This window comes from Octopus bimaculoides, chromosome 16 (genome assembly GCF_046866305.1).
Source record: "Octopus bimaculoides isolate indiv1 chromosome 16, ASM4686630v1, whole genome shotgun sequence".
Lineage (NCBI taxonomy): Eukaryota > Metazoa > Mollusca > Cephalopoda > Octopoda > Octopodidae > Octopus > Octopus bimaculoides.
In genome coordinates, this window is record NC_142943.1 from 21,803,068 (window position 1) to 21,822,773 (window position 19,706).

The window sequence follows — 19,706 nt, forward strand, 5'->3', positions numbered from 1 at the left end:
CTCGAGAACCTCCAACCAATACATAAATTAGAGGAACAAGATTTTTTCCTTAATGTCCACATTAAAGAAAAAAACTTATGCTAATTTAAAAGTATATATATGATAAAATCTTTATAAGAATTTATTGAGTAGTCAGCATGAAAAACCTCATAAGGGAAAATTTTTTAATTATTCCCTTTAAATATATTTATTTATATTAAGGGCATTACGATACATAAATGCCTCATGATACGAGGGACTCTTAAAGTCAAAACTACCATAATAAATACAGTGTACCGAACGCGAGGAAAATGCAGCTCTTGAAGCGAGCTGCTTAAAAACAATATATATATATATATATATATATATATATATATATATATATATATATATATATATATATAAAATACAGTGTACATTTAATACCCATTAGCGATGCTCATAAAAGGACATCTAACCCGCTAGAAAGAGCAGCCAAGGCTCTACACCACAAAATAGGGATAATTTCGAAAAGGAATGAAAAATAAAAACATTTACCATCTCTATTTCAAACCAGGTTTCAAGTTATTTTAGCAAAATAAACTATTTACTCTGCCAGACCAACTATCATCAGCGAAATAACCTAGATCGACAATATATGCACGAAGCACTCTATAGGGAACATGACTTGTGCATATATGTCTAATTTTTCAAAATTTACCGCGCATGTGCGGGATACCTAATCGGCAGCAAATACAATAAAAATGCCGATTTTTCAGAAATTGGCCAAAAACATTTTATAATTAATAAGTCTAAGGGTAGCAAAAAATTAAGAAATTTAATTACTACCAGTGGTGTAGTGAGAAGAAAATTAGTCAACAGACAATATATTATTCATGTAAAATACAGTGTACATTTAATACACATTAGAGATGCCCATAAAAGGACATCTAACCCGCTAGAAAGAGCAGCCAAGGTTCTACACCACAAAATAGACTTATTAATTATATATATATATATATATATATATATATATATATATATATATCATCATCATCATCATCATCATCGTTTAACATCCGCTTTCCATGCTAGCATGGGTTGGACGATTTGACTGAGGACTGGTGAAACTGGATGGCTATACCAGGCTCCAATCTGATTTGGCAGAGTTTCTAAAGCTGGATGCCCTTCCTAACACCAACCACTCTGAGAGTGTAGTAGGTGCTTTCACGTGCCACTCGCACGAGGCCAGTCAGGCGGTACTGGCAACGGCCACGCTCAAATGGTGTATTTTATGTGCCACCCGCACAAGAGCCAGTCCAGGGGCACTGGCAACGATCTTGCTCGAAAGCCCATTACACATTCCACGGGCACAAGTGCCAGAAAGGCGACGCTGGGCACAGGTGCCATCCCGATTTCGCGTTCGCTTGCCCCAAATAAGTCTTCGCAAGCTGAGTTTCGTGTCCAATGAAGGAGACGACGTTGGCATGGGTGCCAGTCGTTGAATTTAGTTCGGTTTCGATTTCACTTGCCTCAACAGGTCTTCGCAAGCGGAGTTTGGTGTCCAAAGAAGGAAAGGTACGCATAAGTGGGCTGGCTACATCCCTGGCAGAGGCCTTGGATTTAGGTCTCACTTGGCTTGCCGAGTCTTCTCACACACAGCATATTTCCAAAGGTCTCGGTCAGAAGTCATTGCCTCGGTGAGGCCCAATGTTCATAGGTCTTGCTTCACCACCTCAGCCCAGGTCTTCCTGGGCCTACCTCTTCCATGTGTTCCCGCAACTGTTAGGGTGTGGCACTTTTTCACGCAGCTATCCTCATACATTCTTGCCACATGTCCATACCAGCACAATCGTCTCTCTTGCACACCACAGCTGATGCTTCTTATGTTCAACTTTTCTCTCAAGATATTTACACTCTGTCGGGTATGCACACTGACATTACTCATCCATCGGAGCATACTGACTTCATTCCTTGCGAACTTATGCATGTCCTCAGCAGTCACAGCCCATGTTTCACTGCCATGTAGCATGACTGTTCGTACACATGTGTCATACAGTCTACCTTTTACTCTGAGTGAGAGTCCCTTTGTCGCCAGCAGAGGTAAGAGCTCTCTGAACTTTGCCCAGGCTATTCTTATTCTAGCAGCTACACTTTCAGCGCATCCACCCCCACTGCTAACTTGGTCACCCAGATAGCGGAAGCTATCAACTACCTCTAGTTTTTCTCCCTGGAATGAGACAGAAGTTGTTTCCTGTTTGTTTACAGTGTTTATTGCACCTGAACATACTACCTACACATTTTCTACATATTGAACAGGGCCATCTACCTGAAGGGGTTTGTGTTTTATCTACCTTCCTACTTATTAGGACTTTGGTTTTAGCTAGGTTCACTCTAAGGCCCTTCGATTCTAGTCCCTACTTCCACACCTGAAACTTCTCCTCTAGTTCTGATAGTGACTCAGCAATTAGTGCAAGGTCATCAGCATAGAGGAGCTCTCAGGGGCATCCTGACTTGAATTCTTCTGTTATCACCTGGAGGACTATGATAAATAGGAGGGGGCTGAGGACAGAGCCTTGGTGGACCCCTACCTCTACCCGGAATTCATTACTGTACTCATTTCCAACCCTCACCTTACTGACAGCACCTCTGTACATGGCTCGCACAGCTCTCACTAACCATTCTTCTATCCCAAGTTTCCTCATTGACCACCAGATAAGGGATCGGGGGACCCTATCAAAGGCTTTCTCCATGTCAACGAAAGCCAGGTACAGAGGTTTATATATATATATATATATATATATATATATATACTGGAGTGAGCATATAAATGTGAAACAAGGTAAAAAAACAAATATTTACATCCCCATAGCTTACTGGTTTAACAAAAAGAAACTGATTGAATAAGTACCAGGCTTATCAAAGTAAAAAAAGCACTAGGCAGTGTCTCACATTTTTGTTTGCCCACTCAATTGTATCTATCAATGTATCTTTATGTGTATATATGTACATATATATAACACACACACACACACACACACACACACACACATATATATATGTATGTATATGTTCATATTCATATCTATTATATAAAAGTCAATGTCTTTATGTGTGTTACTTATACAATTGAAAACTACTGCACTGATCCTAATGAAATTTGGAACACAAAATCCAAGCCTAGGGAAAAGGATAATGCTGTATGTTTCATACAATTTCATGGACCAAAATTACTGAATGGATCCTTATGATATTTGGAACTTAGATTCAATGCATAAGGGCGGGTGAGACAGCTTAAAGGGGGCAGAACCCCACCATGAAAATTCATAAATTTTCGATGTTGAAGAAATTTCAACCATGAGTAATTGACACACATCAAGAAGTATTCCCAAAATTTTCTGCTTATCTTGACAATTCTAACACTTGCTAATACTCCCAAATTTTAGTCACTTTTATGATCCAAAACTAGGTTAAAAGTACTGAATGGATCTTTATGAAATTTGGAAAGTATATTCTATGCATAAGGGCAGATGTAATGCAGTATATCTTTGAAAGTGAGGGGGCATAAATGAGGCCATAACCCTCATGAAAATTCATATATTTTTGCTGCTGATGGAATTTTAACCATAGATATTAGACACAAATGAAGTAATATTTCTAAAATTTCAGCTTAGAAGTTACAAAGACCCCTTAATGGGGACTTACCACCCACAATTTAGTTATTTTTTCCTAAGCAAAGATGATACAATTTTTCTCTTGGAAGCTGTAGGGTCACCCGAGCATAAAAGATGAGCATTATTTGCCATTCAATGGTACAACAATGTAAGACTTTGCTTTGAGATATACTTATATTGTGATTTCTGCAATGTGGTGTATAAATTGTCAAGTAAAGGAGAGGCATCTTTACCTCCACTGATTCAGTTACAAAGTGTTGAGTAAAGTTATTTGGTTGCAGAGCTCCTTTGAGTCTTTTTATTATCACTGGGTCACACATAGCCCCCAGATGGTAACATTGATTTCAAGGCCTTCCCAGATAAGTGACTGGTTATTCAAAGACATTTATAGATTGCAAATTTATTCTGTCCAGTTACCTATCGGCATAGTGATCATTGGCAAACTCCAGAGATGACACTTTCATTTCCCCTTAGCCCTCACGTCACACAGTTGTTAATGTTTATTTGAGTTGGGTCACGCCCCTCCAATTCCTTTAGATCCATAATGCATCTTACGCTGTGCCCGTCATCTATATGGTGTGGAATCCTACACTGGGGGAGTAGTAACGACTAGGGTAGGGTAACTGACTGCTTATTGTGATCATTCATCTTTTGATTTCCTGTAGCTTTGCTCTTTTATAAACCCAGTGAACATACATTTATTTCCGACTTCAAAGAAATTTGAACAATAGATATAAGACCCAAGTTAAAAAGATTCCCAAAAATTAAACTTCTCTGGTTAACTTTAAGATCCCCCACCACCACCAGCACCAATAGGGCCTTCACTCCCACAAAGAGCTCCATGAGCTCCATTTTTCAGGAGCAAAAACTTTTCAATACGTTGCATAAGATTTAAATTTTGGAATCTGGACATAAAGATGATCAGTATGGGATACATGTGTCAGGATTAGAATTTTTGTTGGGGTGTGTAAAGAAGGAAAGAACCCTCATTAAAATTCTTCATATGCAATTTTGATGAAATTCGAATCATAGATATTCCAGTTTTTTAGAGAAAATATGAATAAAAAAAGTCTAATTCTTCAATTCCATGTGACATGGGTAATGCCGGATATCTCTGCTAGTACATATATATATATATATATATATATATATATATGATACATACACACATGTATATATACATATATATATATATATAATACATATACATATACATATATAGGTGCAGGAGTGGCTGTGTAGTAAGTAGCTTGCTTATCAACCACATGGTTCTGTGTTCAGTCCCACTGCATGGCACCTTGGGTAAGTGTCTTCTACTATAGCCTTGGGCCAACCTAAGTCTTGTGAGTGGATTTGGCAGACAGAATCTGAAAGAACCCCATTGTGTATATATATGTGTGTGTGTCTGTGTTTGTCTCCCAACATCGCTTGACAACCAATGCTAGTGCATTTACATCCCTGTAACCTAGCAGTTTGGCAAAAGAAACTGATAGAATAAATACTAAGCTTACAAAGAATAAGTCCTTGGGTCAATTTGCTCAACTAAAGGTGTTACTCCAGCATGGCTGCAATCAGATGACTGAAACAAGTAAAAGAATAAAAGAATATCATCATCATTTAACGTCCATTGTCCATGTTGGCATGCATTGGACAGTTTGATCAGGCTGGCACACTGGAAGACTGCACCAGACTCCAGTCTAATTTGGCATAGTTTTCTACAGCTGAATGTTGGTATCTGCCACGACTGTGATTTTGCTCAATTTGACAGGTCTTCTTCTCAAGCATGACATAATGTCAAAGGTCTCAGTCATTGCCTCCATGAAGCCCAATGCTTGAAAGGAACTCAGCTACTTTGCTTCCATGAGGCTCAATGCTCAAAAGGTGTACTTTATACGCTACCAACATGGGTGCACTTGGCTTGATAGGTCTTCTCAAGCACAGCACAATGCCAAAGGTCTCAGTCACTAGTCATTGCCTCTATGAGGCTCAAAGTTCAAAGATCATGCTTCACCACCTCATTCCATGTCTTCCTGGGTCTACCTTCTCACACCTCTGCACTTCTTTACACAGCTGTCCTCATCCATATGCATCACATAACCATACCAGTGCAGTTGTCTCTCTTGCACACCACGTCTGATGCTTCTTAGGCCTAACTTGTTTCTCGAGATGCTTACACTCTGTCGAACATGCACACTGACATTGTACATCTAACAAAGCATACTGGTTTCATTTCTTTCAAGCCTATGCATGTCCTTGGCTGTCACAACCCATGTTTCACTGCCATGCAGCATAGCTGTTCGCACACGGCATCAAACAATCTGCCTGTCACTCTGAGAGAGAGACCCTTTGTTGCCATCAGAGGTAGGAGCTCTCTGAGCATTGCCCATCCTAATCTTATTCTTACAGCTATGCTCTCGGAGCATCTACCTCCACTACTGACTTGGCCACCTAAATAATGGAAGCTAACTACTACCTCTAGCTTGCTGCCCTGGCAGTTGATGGAGTCTATTTTCTACCCATTTTCAGCAGTTATTGTACCTGTGCATCTTCCACATATAGAAGCTAGTTTCCTTGTTAACCTTCCTCCCATATTGCTGCACCTTTTATGTGTCCAAAGTTTACACTGGGTGCATCTTATGGATTTTCTACCTACATCTTTTCTATAGATTGAGCAGGGCCATCTACCTCAAGAGATCTGTGATTTGTCTGCCTTCCTACTTAATAAGACTTTGGTGTCAAAGAGCCAAAATACTAGAAGCATCGACGTCTGAAATTCTTAACAGATTGCGACACTGAACAAACTAGGTGTTTTCACACTTTTTTACCATAAGAGAGAATTTTTCTCCATGGTAACTGCAGTGTATTTGCCTTTAGCAGTTGAAATATGTGATAAACATATTTCAACTAACCTAAATTGTCCTCATCCCTAAACACTGCTTTGTGCCAATGCTTCATTATTTATCTCGATCGGGTGATCTACTAACACAAATCAGTCAACATGTTGACTGAATTATACATAAAACTACAAGCTTTATTTAGTTCATTCAGAGTTGCCTCTCTTTGCTACATCTCATAGGTGTTGGTAGTGAATCCTTCGACATGAGTTTGAATCATTACGCATTGATATTGTATGTTTGTTGTAGGTCTCTCCACGCAGGTGAACCAAGATTCATTGAATTGTTGAATTTTAGTCACTGTTTTGTTTGCACCTGTGTATTCCCTATTTGCGGGAGAGGGGAGGAGAGATGGAGAATGGACAAAGTTACGCAGTGACAATGACCCAAGGAATAAATACCAACACCCTGGAAGTACAGGAAATAGAAATTGACACAAGAAAGTGGAAGGAAGGAAGCAAATTCGTAAAAAAGGAGGGAGCCTGTCTAAAGCTGACTCCCCCAAAAGAACTGATGAACAGCATAGTGAAGAGGACGGTAGTATACAGAACGTTGTCTATGTCCTCGAACAAGATAGAGTTTGCCCCAACAAAAGAAATAGAGGAATGCCTCCAAAAAGTAAAAAATTGACCACATTCTATACATGTGGAAGAAAGTATGGTACAGTAGAAGTAAGGCTTGGCAATGAAGAAGATGCCATAAACCACTCAACAGACCTGTTATGGACAACGAAATGGATACTACTTCCGACATACTGTGGCAAACGCATTGCCAGAGTGAGAGTTGGAAGAGTACACCCCGAAATTGAGAAAGAATGGCTGGCGGCAGCCATAATGCATGATATGAAGGAAGGGGCGAAAATCCTCAAGATAACGAGGACAGCATAGTGGGGCTATGGCCTCGAAGTGACTATGCAGTTATCTTTGGAAGACTTACATAGTAAAACGGAGGAAATAATACTCCCAGAAGACACCAGACTTTGAATAACAGTAGAAGAAAGACCACCAATATGCTTCCTACATGGCAAAAAAGAGCACATGAAAGCAAGATGTCTCAAGAAGGAAAGCGAAGTGAAGAAAACAATACTGAAGAGGTAGTTCCAAGCAAAGAGACAGATAGAGTGGAGGAATCCTTCACATTAGTAAACATGAGGAAGAGAAAGGAACGGGTTAACTCTCCCCAGACAGTCAAAAGAGGCTAAAAGAGATTGTGATAGAAGAAAAGAGAAATAGGTGCAAAACACCAACAGTAGTAGTAATGAAAGAAGGTACACAGAGAAAAACAGCATTACAACAGGTAGAAAGAGGAAGCATTTATAATATTGGTTATGAGGTTTCTGCATACCCAGACAGAGCAGGACAGGAGCTGAAGCAAACAGAAGTGAAAAGGAAGAGATATAAGTGACATTTGGTCATGTATACCAAAAGTACAGAAATAGAAAAAAGATTGTAAAATATAAATCGGTAGTAAGAGTAAAGCGACCGCCAGGAAAATACCCAGAAAACACTAAAAGAATAGTCATAGACAGAGACAGATTTGAGAAATTGAAAGAGATGTTTGGAAGTTGCATGGACCCGCTGGGGGTTGAAGTCGAATTCGATGAGCTCCCACCGGTCATGGAATTAGAAGATTTGAAACCCTTTATGAACATTTAAAAGCAAGTAAGTAAAATTTGTGTTTCATAACCCCCCCCCCCCCAAAAAAAAATGAGGAAAATAGACTGTTAAAAAGTTTGAAGAAAAAAGAAAAAGAATAATCCAAAAAACAACAACAAAAGACTGTAAGAAAAAGAACAAGCTAAAAAAGAAAAAAGAGAAAAGACTGTAAGAACATTTAATTATAAGAAAGAAATCACGGTTTCGTCTCGGAGCGGGACCGAGAAAACCGTCTTGTATTCATTGTAATTTAATTCATTGTAATTCATTCTTTCATATGTTTTTTGTTCCCCCATGTCTGTGTATGTCCCCTCTGTGTTCAGGCCTTGTGCCTATAATAAAGAGAATTCTCTTCGCCACATCTCTGAGTCATTTGTGCTGCTGTTATACTGAGTGAGTTTTTACCTGTTTTTGCAGTTGTTAATTCTTGTAAATGTTTATCAGATCTGTTGAAATTTGAACTTCGGAAGTCGTGTGAGGAGTTGTATTTTCGCCCTGCAGGGCGGAAAATTGTTATTTCTACTATTGTGGATTATTTTGTGTACTGAAAAATTATTTGCTGAACTGTTTTCCCGTTGAGGAAAAATTAATCTTTCTTCACAAGACGTCTGTTCAGAGTGAGTTTAATCATGGAAGACGAGATGGCATCTCAACTTGAATTCCTTCTATGTAACGTTGACTTCCCGCTGCTACAGGAAGAAAACTCGTCTGAACAAGGCCAACAGGTAAACCTACAAGGAGACAAGGATGTGAAAAAGGCTATTCCTCTGTAGGCAGACAATTTCAAGACATACAAGTCTCAAAAAAAGAGACTCGAAATTGGAAGGGGCAAGCCCTCGAATTACTTGTTCAAGCCTGCAATGAAATATTGGAAACAAGGCCAGATAGGATATTCATAGGGGAGGGACTAAGTACAAGAGTGTTGGTGGAGGGACGTTGGCCAAGATGTTTCAAATGCAGCGAAAAGGGCCACGTCCACTCCGAGTGTGAAAAAGTAAAACCGACACAAAAGAAAACTGAAGTCCCTCCCCCAAAACAGCTGAAAGAACCACAGCAAAGAGCAAAACAGGAAAGAACTCAACAAGTGAATGAAGCTGCCAAAACCGAGAAAGAAAAAGAAAATACAAAAGAAAAAGCAAAAGAAAAAGAAAACGTCAATACAACAGTGGAAGCAACAACAATTGAAGCTATGGACTTTACAGTGGTGTCACACAAGCGAAAAAAATCCTTTGCCCTTGACTCCCCTCCCCTTACACAAAAACGAAAGGAATCATTACAAAGCACAAAAAAAAAAAATAACCCCGTTCACCTCCAAATCAAAACCCACCCCCAAACCTTTGCATGCGCATAGTGAAAAAATTGTGTCATACAGCATTAAAAATGAAGTTTTGCACGAACTAATAACTAAGAAAAAGTATGCTGTTTTTGGACCGATCCAACACAAACCGATACATGTGTGGCTTGCAAGAATGGACGCTGTACATTACGAACAGTTTAAAGAACGTTATGCTGACGACATCTTTGATGTCAGTCATTTTATTGTAAAAGAGAAAATTGTGTTGGAGCCAATGGCTACACTGGACGAAAAGAAAACAGAAGGAGCAGACGACGAAAGTTGTGAAGCCCCTCCTCAAGAATAAGAAGGTAAATGTTTTCAATTTTCTATCATGATGATTAAGTTAGGGTGTATAAATGTGTGTGACCTGGGGTCGAAATGGAAGCAGACATACCTCCTGAACGACCTCAGGTCGTGAAAGTTAGATATATGTGTAGTGACTGAGTCCAAGCTGAATGGCCCACAGGCATTCTTGCCTCTTCTGAATGACTGCGAGAAATTTATTTCTCCGAGTCAAGGAAGGGATGGAGGCATTGTGGTGCTGTTCGAAAAAAGCTTGGACGTACAGGTAAGTACAGTCTTTCTAGACCCAGAAGGTAGGCTGGTCATTCTAGATGTGACACATGTGAGTAAGCAATCCTTCAGGTTGGTAGTAGTCTATGCTCCAAAAGAGAATAGACAAAAGGATTTCTTTCGAGACTTGGAGAATTTCTTAGTAAAGTCGAAAACTTTAGTTTTAATAGGAGACTTCAACACTATTCTTGATGCGTGAGTGGATAGTGTTGGCTCGAATAACAGATAAGGTAGCCCTGGCCTAAAACGGCTACTAGCGAGCTATAAACTAGTAGACCGATACAGTCTGAATGAACCGCTCATTCCACAGTGGACGTGGTCTAATAACGACGGTTCACTCAGGTCTTACTTAGATAATATGATTATAAAAGATAGTGGTAGAGACATAGTTAGCTGTCCACATTTTCACTGTGCCTCCTACATGGATCACAAATTTGTGACATGAGAGGTGCAGTTAGTTAAGTGTCATAGAAAGGGACCTGGGTACTGGAAGATGAACAAGTCTATTTTGACTAGTAGTGTCTTCTGTTCCTGGATTAGGCAGTTAGTACAGAGAGCATTATGTGGTGCCATTGTGAATAACAGATGGTGGTGCACCCTCAAATGAGCCATTCGTTTAGAGTCTCTTAGATTTAGTAAAGAACTAAGTTTAGAGGGGACTAGAATAGAAGGGCAATTAACTAAGGAGTTAGAGGAGGCCATAGCATTAGGCTCTACATCCAGAGTGTTAGTGGTGAGAACAGTATTATTCTGTCACCTCCAAGCCAAGCACTAAGGGTGTAGAGTCAGGGTTAAGTTATGTGCGGTGGGTAGAGAAGGCATTAACGTTGCGGGATGGGCCCATCGTGTGGAGAGTCAGAGAGGCAGAGATACCTCTATACAGTCATTAATTGACAAACAGGGGTGCTTGATTGAAGGACAGGAAGAGATGCGGAAGGTCTTTCATCAGCATTTCACATGGTTGTTTGGGACAAGTGAGACATTGGGCCATTGGGCCATGAGGAGCCCTTAAGGTTGACGGTTGTCGCGGAGAGACTTGTTGGGAAGGCGCAGACTTGTGCCATCCCTGGCAGGTCCATCCAGGACAATCTTCATCTCTTACGCTACACCTTATACAGGGTAGGTAAAGTTTCCGGTAAAAGTGGGGCATTGGTCTACTTAGACCAGAGTAAATCGTTTGATAGGGTTGACTACTGATACTTGGTGGCAGTCCTTGAGGAGGTGGGGCTGAGCCCAGATTTCCACGGCTGGATCAAAGCCATTTACGGTGGCATCAAATCCATAGTTCAAGTATACGGTTACCTGTTGGAGCCATTCGAGATCAGGCGTTCAGTTTGTCAAGGGTGCCCCCTGTCTCATCTTCTGTATGTATTGACTCTTGAGCCATTGCTGCGGAAGTTGGAGAATTTGGGAAGCACCTCGAATGAAATCAGATGTGGTAAGAGTGTCTCTGCGTACGCGGATGACGTCCCCATCACTGTATCCAAGATGAATCAGTTACCTCGTGTGGCCGAGGCAATCAGAAGATACAAGACGATGGCAGGGGCAAAAGTTAACAAGGAGGAGTCCATTGGTTTGCAGCTCAGCACCTGGAGCAGCAAGCCGATAGTGTTCAGTGTCATTGGACGGATGTTCCTGTTAAGTTGCTTGGAGTTTGGTTTGGTCTAGGCTCCCAAATGGAGAAGAATTGGAGTGAGATGATGAGCAAGGTAGAGACGCTAACCCGGATTTGGTCTGTGAGAGCGCTCTCCTTGAAAGGAAGAGCGGAGGTGGTACAGACGTTTATTGTGTCAGTTATCACCTACTGCCTGACCGTCGTCTCTTGCCCTGATTTGTGGTTAAACAAGCTGGTTCGAATTCTCTTCTGCTTTTTGTGGAGAGGAAAGCCACTTGTGAGACACTCTGTGCGCTGTCAAGAACCGTTAAAGGGTGGCCTAGGGATGCCTTGGTTGCTGACGTGCAGACATGCATTGAGACTAAGGCATCTCTGGCTTTACCTGGATGGTGGTCAGGTGTGGAATTCGTTCGCAGGGGAGTTCTTCCCACGACTAGCCTCCTTGGAGGAATTCAAACCCGATTTTATTAAAAGACTAAAAACGACTGAATGGCAAAAGGAATGCTGGAAGGCACTTGCACTAATCCACAGGGTGGGTAAGGTTGGCTATGGGAATACCACCTCTGCATTTTATAAAGGGTTGGTAGAATACAAAAGTGACGACGTTCTAGGAGAGAGGCTGGGGCTCGATGGGAACCAGTTATCCAAACTGTTTTGGAACACTTTCAGGTTGGGATATTTGGATAATTACCAAAGTTCCCTGACCTGGCAGTGTTTCAGGAATGCATCACCCATTCACAATAAATTGTCTAGGCACGGAATTACAGTGCCACCCGAATGTCCAAGATGTGGGTAGGATAGGGAAACTATCCTGCATGCTCTTGTACAGTGCAACCATCTTTCGGAGATGACAATCTACGAAGAACACATGTTGTCACATCTGGGAAGAGTACAGCTATCAGCTGAGTCTGTGATTAAGAATGTACCACCCACCGGACTGTCCAAGGAAGGTGAGGCTTGTTTTCTGTGTACAGTCACAGTTATAAATGAGTGTACATGGAGAACCAGAATGCAAGGTAAGAAGTCAGGGGTCTTCATCTCTGGAATGCTTTACTACTTCAGGTATCACCTGAAAAGCAAGATAGGGCTGGAGAGGAGGCACCTGTCTAGAAGTATATATGAGAAAAGTTGGAAGGATGTGGTAAGGAAGTTGGGAGTGAGTGTCCCTATTTAATCTACCAATGAGGAAAAAAATAAATAAAAAGGTATAGCCGTTAGACAGTAGACCAACAAGGAAAAATGTAAAGAAAATCTAAATTTTTAAATCATATGATCATTTAATTTTTAACTTGATATATTTTTGTGTAAAAAAAAACAAACTGAAAAAAACTCGCTGAGTATTTTTTTAATGTTTTGTATTGTCCTGTATTGTCCTTCTATATCAGATTTTATGATCATAATAAAGAAATCTCTCTTTGCTACTGGAATCTTTTCTTAATTGTTATACTGTTTGTTGTTCTGTGGATTCCTGTGTGAATCGAACTTTTGACATTGTTTCAACAGTGTTTTCACCCTACAGGGCAGAAAATTGTTGTCAATTATTGTGAACTTTGCCCCGTACATAGTGAAATAATTTTTTCTACTTTTGTCATTTGTGACAGAAGGTGTATTTTTTCTATGTTGTTGTCTGTAAAGACAATATTATGTCAAAAAATGGAATTTGATTTAAAATCAAATAAGGATTTCCCCTCAATGCTAGGAAATATTGAACCAAATGAAGGTGAAAAACTGAGTTTTTTAGCAGCCGTTGGAGGCAACTTTATAGATATGAATGTTACAAAGGAACAATTGTTCAAGTTCAGAAATCTTATAAAGAAGACGGGAAGTGACACTAAACTCTTACCACCACCAGAGACTATACAAAGCCTGGCATCAAAAACGATGGTCTATAAAATTTACAATAAAAAGGAAAAGAGAATAATGCTTACAAAAAATGAAACAGTGGAAAAGTGTGTAGTGACACCTTATGGCAGACGACTGTTATATGTTCAATGTCCGGAGTTTTATCCACGCATGCGCAGAGACTAGTTCCGGAAGAGTCTCATGCGCATGCGTGGAATTCAACATCTAAACGTTCCCGCTCTTTTCATTCTCTTTCTCGGCCGGCCGGCCATGAGCATGGACGTGTCAAGCAGTGTCTCCAACATTCCAACTCTGGAGACAGTCTCTTTCCAACATTCCAACTCTGGAGCTAGACAAATAACCTCTCAACATCATTGACGGCGTCTCAGCAACCAAAGGGCGAAGTGCTGCCTATTTCCTCTGTAAATAAATATTGTTGTGTTGATAGTTCAGAATCTGCGTTCCGTTGTTTCTTCAGAATTTAATGTACGGAAGCAGGTATACACCTAATGGTGTATAACCACTTTCCTATAAGTGTCTAGCGCCCATATAGGGCAAAATCGTGTACATAGGAAAAGGAGTGAAAAGCACTACAGTGGAGGCGCATTTTACAGATGCCGAAATGGCAAAGCAGATATCAACTCAAACATTAAGGAACAACGAAATAATCCTCTTTCTGACATATTTAGGAAGAAGGACAGCAAAAATCACAATAAAGGAAATACCAATCAGGTACGAGGCATCATGGTTGGCCGCTGCAGTTATCTATGACGCCAAAGAAGAAATAACTGTACTACAAATGAGAAGGAGAGAAGCCATTAATTGGAAAGGCCAAACCCTGGAAATTGTATAGGCCCCAAATGAGGTTCTGGAATCAAGGCCAGATTGAATCTTTATAGGGGAGGGACTAAGTGCCCGTGTCTCGGTGGGAGGTCGAAGACATGTGAGGCCAGACTGTGAAAAGGTAAAAAGACAAAAAAGTAGATGTCCTTCCCCTAAAAGAAAAAGGTATAGAAACTAACAAGGAGGAGTAGAAAAAAACGAGAAAACCGGAGAAAGAGACAAACAAAGAGGAGGAGAATAAATCACAGAAAACAAAAGATGGCGACAAAGGAAGTCAACAAGATAAAACGGAAGAGATGGATTACACAGTTGTGACACATAAAAGGAAAAAAGCCCCAGCCCCTGACTTCCCTCCCATAACAAAGCAATAACCACACGTGCAGGCACACAAGAAAAAATTCCCCAGTCCACTCCCAAATCGAAACCCCCCACCCACCCACAATCAAAAGAGATATTTATAAAATACAACGAAAAAAACAAGTAATGGCTAGAATTTCTGGAGGACACCCATAGGCATTCATATATAAGCAGGTACAAGACATGCCAGCCAATATTAGGCTGGCAAAAGTTATAGATGGTGAACTTTGCGAATCCTCTAAAAAAAGGTATCCCAGTGATTTACTGAATGTGACTAAAGAAGTGGTCAAGAAAATGCTAGAGGTTGCACACCAGAGAGAGAAAGAGAGAGAGACTGCCAAAATTAGTGCAGCCCTTTCCCAAAACGTAAAAACGTAAGTTTCTTTTGCTGTTTTAAATTCTTCCATGGAGATTAAAGTAGGGTGTATAAATGCATGTGGCTTGGAGTCAAGATGGAAACAAATCTGTCTCCTGAATGACCTCAGGTCACTAGATTTGGATATATGAGTGGTAACTGAGTCCAAGTTGAATGAGCCACATACATTCTCGCCTCTTCTAAGTAGCTATGAGAAATTTATTTCTCCTAGTCGCCGGGGAGGTACAGGCATGGTGGTTTTGTTCAGAAAAAGCTTGGACGTACAGTCTTTCTGGACCCAAAAGGTAGGCTGGTCGTCCTAAATGTGACACATGTAAGTAAGCAGTTTTTCAGGTTGGTAGCTGTCTACGCTCTGAAAGAGTGTAGGCAAGCTGGGTTTTTTTCGTGACTTGGAGTATTTCTTAGTAACGTCTAAGGCTCTAGTTTTAACAGGAAACTTTAACACTATACTTGATGCATGGGTGGATAGTATTGGCTCGGCAAATAGAAGGGGAAATCCTGGTCCTAAAAGGCTACTAACAATCCATGACTTAGTAGGCCGTTATAGGCTGGATGAACCGCTTGTTTCACAGTTGACATGGTCTAATAATGACGGTTCACACTGGTCTTATCTCGATAGAGTATTCATTACAAATAGAGATAAGGATAGTGTTAGTTGTCCACGTTTCTACTGCATCCCTTACATGGATCACAAGTTTGTGATGTGTAAGGTGTACTTAGTTAAGTGCCACAGACAGGGACCAGGGAACTGGAAGCTAAACAAGTCTATTTTGACTTGTAAAGCCTTCCGGGCCCAGGTTAAGGAATTAGTTCAGAGGGCATTATGTGGTACCATCATCAATAATAGATGGTGGTGCGCCCTCAAACGAGCCATTCGTTCAGAGTTTGTTAGATTTAGTAAACAGCTAAGTTTAGAAAAGACTAGAATAGAAGGGAAATTAGTTAAGGAATTAGAAGAGGCCATGGAATCTAGCTTTGCATCTAGAGTGATGGTGGCGAGGGCGGTCTTGTTCTTCCACCTCAAAGCCAAACACGCTGGGTGTAGAGTCAGGGCTAAGTTACATGTAGTAAGGAGATGGGCTCGTCGTGTGGAGAGTCGTAGAGGCAGAGAAGCCTCTATAAAGTCTTTAATTGATGAGCAGGGTTGTAAGATCGAAGAACAAGAGAAGAAGCGGAAGGCTTTTCATCAGCATTTTTCCGGGTTGTTTGGGGAGGGCAATGCGATGGACCACTGAGAGCCCCTAAGGGACTTCCTTGACAGTGGGCCACAACTCTTGACACGGGAGGCGAGGTGCTGTGAAGGGCCGATCACAGCTGAAGAGGTCAAGGAGGTGCTGGCTGAATGTGCTGGGCACAAGTTCGCTGGGGCTGGATGGTCTGCTCTACTAATTTTATCGAAGTATGCCGGACTTGTTCGGACACTTGCTGGCCTGCATCAACATGAACTGGCAGCAGAATTGGGAGGATGCCCAGCTCTGTTAGTTGGGGAGTGGTGACATTGATCAGAAAAGACCCGAACAAGGGGGATGATATTAGCAATTTCAGGCCCATAACTCTACTTAACATAGAGTTAAAGATTTTGGCCAAAGTGCTAGCTAAAATGTTGATGCTTGTCGTGGAAAAGCTTGTAGAGAAAGTGCAGACATGCACAATCCCAGGCAGGTCAATCCAGGACAACCTTCATCTCTTGTGCTACATGTTAGACAAGGCAAGGGCAGGGCATTGGTCCATTTAGATCAAAGTAAAGCTTTTGATATGGTAGATCACCAGTATCTGGCGGCGGTCCTTGATGCGGATGGGCTAGGACCGGGATTCTGAGGCTGGTCACTGCTATTTATAGCGGCATTAAATTGACAGTCCAGGTAAACGGTTACCTGTCGGTCCCATTTGAGATCAAGTGATCGGGTCGTCAAAGGTGCCCCCTGTCTCCGCTTCTGTATGTGCTGGCTCTTGAGCCTTTACTGCAGAGGTTGGAGATTTGGGGAAGCATCCCTAATGAAATCGGATATGGTAAGTCTATTTCTGCATATGCAGATGATGTCACCATCACTGTGTCCAGTGAGGCACAGTCACCTTGTGTAGAAGATGCAATCAAGGGATACGAGGTGGTGGCAGGGGCAAAAGTTAACAAGGACAAATCCATTGGCTTGCAGCTCAGCACCTGGAGCGGCAAGTCGATAATGTCCAGTGTTGTAAGACACTTGACGGATGGTCCTGTTAAGTTGCTTGGAGTTTGGACTGGATTCCCAGACAGATAAAAATTGGAGTGAGGTGGCAGACAGGGTGGAGGCTCTAGTCCGGACTTGGTCTGGACGGGTGCTATCCCTGAAAAGAAGGGTGGAGGTGGTACAGGTCTTCATTGCATCTGTTATCACCTACCGTCTGACGGTTGTCCCTTGTCCTGATTCATGGCTGAGCAAGTTGGCATGACTCCTTTTCCACTTGTTGTGGAAGGGAGGAAAGCCACTTGTGAGGTGCTCCATTTCCTGCCAGGAACCACTAAAGGGTGGGTTAGGGATACTGTGGCTGATGATGTGCAGACATGCACTGAGGCTAAGACATCTCTGGCTCTACCTGGATAGTGGCCAGGTGTGGAATTCGCTTGTGGAAGAATTCTTTCTACGAGTGGCCTCCTTGGAGGAATTTACTCTCGATTTGATTAAAAGCCAGAACACGACTGGATGGCAAAAAGAATGCTGACAGGTACTCGCGCTAATCCACAGGGCGGGCAAGGCTGGCAGTGGGAATACCACCTTGCTATTTTATAAAGGGATGGTAGAGTTTAAGAGCAATGACGCCCTAGGAGAGACTCTGGGGTTCAATGAGAACCAGCTAACCAACCTGTTTCATAGAACTTTCAGGTCGGGGTATTTGGATAATTATCAAAGATCCCAGACTTGGCAGTGCTATAGGAATGCATTACCCATTCGAGATAAATTGTCCAGACACGGCATTCCAGTGTCACCGACATGCCCAAGGTGTGGGCAGGAAGAAGAAACCGTCCTGCACACCCTTGTACAGTGTCCAGAGATTTCCGGTTTGATAATTTACGTCGAACACATGTTGTCACATCTAGTCTGTGATAAAGACTGTACTGCCAACCGGACTTTCAAAGGAAGGTGAGGCATGTTTTCTCTGTACAGTCACCATTATGAAAGAGTGTACTTGGAGGACCAGGATGAAAGAAGTCGCGACAGGAACCTTTATCTCCGGCCCAGGCTTGCTGTATTTCTTCAGATACCATCTGAGGAGCAAGATAGGACTGGAGAGAAGACATCTGTCATATATATGAGAAAAAATGGAAGGATGTTGTGAAGAAGTTGGGAGTGACTGTCCCTACTTAATCACATGGCAGAAGGGTGCAGTCTCTGGCCTTCTGGACTACAGTCAGTGTTTTAAAAACTTTTTAATCAGATATATATATATATACAAAATTATTTTTAAAGTCATCAAATAAGCTTACTAAGCATCGTTAAATGTTTTGTAATATCCTGTTTTGTCCTTTCTATGTACGAATGTAACTATTCATAGTAAAGAATCATCTCTTAGGTAAATCTCATTAACAAGAGTCAGAATACTCGAAACATCAATGTCTGAAATTCCTAACAGATTGTGACACTGAATGAACTAAGTGTTTTCACACCTTTTTACCATAAGATAGATTTTTTCTCCATGGTAATTGCAGTGTATTTGCCTTTAGCAGTTGAAATATGTGACAAACATATTTCAACTAACCTAAATTAAGCTCACACACACACACACACACACACACACACACACACACACACACACACACACACACATACATAAATATATATATATATATATATATATATATATATATATATATATATATATATATATATTACACATACATATATATCATAAAAATATATAAATACTTATATACAAGAAAATAATTGAAATTCAGTTGGATTAGGTACTAAAGTTGAAGCACCAAAATTAGTGCAGTATGTCCATACAACCCAAAATAAGGTGAATAAGATCAAAATAAGCAACAGGATATCCAGAGGGGATGCAGTACAACTGTTTCAAGTGGCTCCATTTAATTGAAAAATGCAATCATTACATCAATTTGAATGCAGGGCTATCCTCAGCTGCATAAATAAATAATTAGAATTTTTTAATCAGCACCGGGTACATCTTATAGAGTTACTACCTACTCCTTTTCTACATACTGAGCAGGGCCATCTACCTGAAGGGGTTTGTGTTTTATCTACCTTCCTACTTATTAGGATTTTGGTTTTAGCTAGGTTGACTCTAAGGCCCTTCAATTCTAGACCTTGCTTCCACACCTGAAACTTCTCCTCTAGTTCTGATAGTGACTCCGCAATTAGGGCAAGGTCATCAGCATAGAGGAGCTCCCAGGGGCAACCTGTCTTGAACTCCTCTGTGATTGCCTGGAGGACTATGGTAAATAAGAGGGGGCTGAGGACGGAACCTTGGTGGACCCCTACCTCTACCCGGAATTCATTGCTGTACTCATTTCCAACCCTCACCTTACTGGCAGCATCTCTGTACATGGCTCGCACAGCTCTCACTAACCATTCTTCTATCCCAAG

At 41.2% G+C, this 19,706-nt stretch overlaps 1 protein-coding gene and 1 pseudogene across 8 annotated transcripts in view; one reads left to right on the forward strand and one right to left on the reverse strand.

The window, feature by feature from the left end:
- Nucleotides 1-19,706, reverse strand: part of LOC106874300 (uncharacterized) — a 377,625-nt gene that overhangs the window by 140,353 nt on the left and 217,566 nt on the right. The gene's annotated exons all lie outside the window — the stretch shown is intronic.
- LOC149132299 (uncharacterized) lies at nt 7,438-8,286 on the forward strand (annotated as a pseudogene).